Source organism: Colobus angolensis, unplaced genomic scaffold (genome assembly GCF_000951035.1).
Source record: "Colobus angolensis palliatus isolate OR3802 unplaced genomic scaffold, Cang.pa_1.0 Scaffold2, whole genome shotgun sequence".
Lineage (NCBI taxonomy): Eukaryota > Metazoa > Chordata > Mammalia > Primates > Cercopithecidae > Colobus > Colobus angolensis.
In genome coordinates this window covers 19,982,341-19,985,252 of record NW_012115154.1, presented here as the reverse complement: position 1 = coordinate 19,985,252, position 2,912 = coordinate 19,982,341, and the positions used below count along the sequence as shown (strand labels likewise).

Below are 2,912 nucleotides of genomic sequence, written 5' to 3'. Positions count from 1 at the left end.
CAGGTGTGGTGGTGGGTGCCTGTAGTCCCAGCTACTCGGGAGGCTGAGGCAGGAGAATGGCGTGAACCCGGGAGGCGGAGCTTGCAGTGAGCTGATATCCAGCCACTGCACTCCAGCCTGGGCGACAGAGCGAGACTCCGTCTCAAAAAATAAAAAATAAAAAAAAATAAAATAAAAAAATAAAAATGAATTAGTTTTATCTCTTTTTTTGCTGTCACCATGGCAGAACACATAAAAATGAATTATTAAGCTTGCACATTAAAAGGTATACATTTTATTGTGCTATCTTCAGAGAAAACTCCAACTTTATTCTTGTATTTGTGGAGTCCATCACAACAAAAAAGTGTAGCAGATATGGTCTAATCGGATTTCTTCTGAATATTTGACAAAATGCTTTATTTCATTTATTTTTATTTTTATTATTATTATTTTTTGAGATGGAGTTTCACTCTTGTTGCCCAGGCTGGAGTGTAATGGTGCCATCTTCGCTCACAGCAACCTCTGCCTCCTGGGTTCAAGCGATTGTCCTGCCTCAGCCTCCCAAGTAGCTGGGATTACAGGTACCCACCACCATGCCTGGCTAATTTTTTGTGTTTTTAGTAGAGACAATGTTTCACCATGTTGGCCAGGCTGGTTTTGAACTCCTGACCTCAGGTGATCCACCCACCTCAGCCTCCCAAAGTGTTGGGATTATAGGCATGAGTCAATGTGCCTGGCCCAAAAATGCTTTATTTATTTATTTTTGTGCACATGACAGAAATACAGAAGCTGAATTCTGGAATTCTAGTAATATTAGTTATTAATTATTAGATTGATATATTATTTGGTTATATTCTGAAATATTTTGGTTGTAAATTAAAGAAATTAAAGAGCTAACTTTAGCAAAAGAAAGGGAGGTGTAGCTGGCACAGTGGCTCATGCCTGTAATCCTGGCACTTTGAGAGGCCGAGGTAGGTGGATTACCTGAGCTCACAGTTCGAGACCAGCCTGGACAACATGGCAAAATTCCGTCTTTACTAAAAATACAAAAATTAGCCAGATGTGGTGGCATGCACTTGTAGTTCCAGCTACTTAGGAGGCTAAGGCAGAGAATTTCTTGAACCTGGGAGAGGTAAGTTGTAGAGAGCCAAGATCATACCACTGCCTCCAAAGAAAAAAAAAAGACAGAGAGAGAAAGAAAGAGAGAGAGAGAGAGAAGGGAGGGAGGGAAGGAAGGAAGGAAGGAAGGAAGGAAGGAAAGAAGGAAAGAAAGAGAGATGTATTGTGAGCTGACCCAAATGTCTCACAGGACCTAGCAACTGCAGCAGCTGGAGCTTTAAGGAATGATTAGAACTAGAGGCTTGAATGACATCTGGACACTCTCCATCTCTGCTTTTATGTTTACATCTGGGAAAAATAATAATAGCAATAACAACCTACCTCCAAGGGCTGTGAAGATGCAATGAACTAACATGTCTACAACACTTAGAGCAGTGCCTGGCATGCAGTAAGTATTCAGATAGAAGGCTCCTTACATGATTATCATCTTTCTTTGCAACTGGGCTTGTTTCCACTTCTTTAGTGGGAAATGTGATTGACATCAGCATATCTCATAGCCAAGTACCCAAGGGGAAACTGATGGGACTTTACCTTTTCCAAGATCAAATATTGACCAGAAAAGATTCATTGGCCCAGCTTGCCATAGGTGCCCATCCCTGGGTTAATCAACTGGGGCCAGAAAATTGAGTCGAAAAAAAAAAAATCATTGTTACCACTGCAATCACGTGGAAAGGGGGAAAAACAGTGGGAAAGGAGTGCTGGGCAGGCAATCCTACAGGCATCCTGGACAGTCCCCTCAGGGCACTCACAGAATGAAGTCACCAGGGAAGGAGAGGGCCTTGTCCTGGTCTTCATTTTTATCCAAGACAAGATGAAGACAGAGAAGTCATGTCCCCTGAGTGGAACTGACATCAGATTCAAGGGAATGGAGAGTCTGAGGGACAGGGCCAAGGAAGCACTGGAACAGATGGGAATGAGGGCACCTGCACCATCTGCACTGGGGTCTGGAACGGTGAATGGGAAAATGCGGCTGTGCAGAAACATGTGGAAAAATAATTAAAAGGCTTAAATGGCTCACGCCTGTCATCCTAGCACTTTGGGAGGCCAGGGAGGGCAGATCACCTGAGGTCAGGGGTTCAAGACCAGCCTGGCCAACATGGTGAAACCCCTTCTCTACTAAAAATACAAAAATGAGCTGGGCATGGTGGTGCGCGCCTGTAATCCCAGCTTCTCAGGAGGCTGAGGCAGGAGAATCACTTGAACCCAGAAGGCGGAGGTTGCAGTGAGCTGAGATCGCGCCATTGCACTCCAGCCTGGACCTCAAAAAAATATTCCAGTAATATCGTTGAGTTGTGAGACAGAAAGTAGGAGAGAAAGAGAAAATACGATGCTAGACCGAATTAACGGAAGACCAATACCATGAATAAGAGAAGTGGTGGTCCAGGATGACTTGTGCTGCTAAAATCACATCTCTGATGTTATAGTCAGTCCTGGGTGTATCACTTTAAGAAAACTGGAAATACACTGCGTCCCTTCAGTTTGATGTTGGTGGAGGAGCCTGAAACTCACATGAGGACCCTTTAGAACCCCAAGAGAACCTGGTGTGTGTGGGTTTCTCAAAAACAGATCAATAAATGTTGCTGTGGTATGTCTATAAAAACTTTCCTGGCCAGGTGCAGTGACTCATGCCTGTAATCCCAACACTTTGGGAGGCCAAGATGGGTGGATCACCTGAGGTCAGGAGTTCAAGACCAGCCTGGCTAACATGGTGAAACCCCATTTCTACTAAAAATACAAAAAATTAGCCAGGTGTGGTGGTGGGTGCCTGTAATCCCAGCTACTTGGGAGGCTGAGGCAGGAGAATCTCTTGAACC

The 2,912-nt window shown here is 44.3% G+C and overlaps 1 protein-coding gene across 1 annotated transcript in view; it reads right to left on the bottom strand.

Moving 5' to 3' along the window:
- Positions 1 to 2,912, bottom strand: part of GALNTL5 (polypeptide N-acetylgalactosaminyltransferase-like 5) — a 71,358-nt gene that overhangs the window by 39,937 nt on the left and 28,509 nt on the right.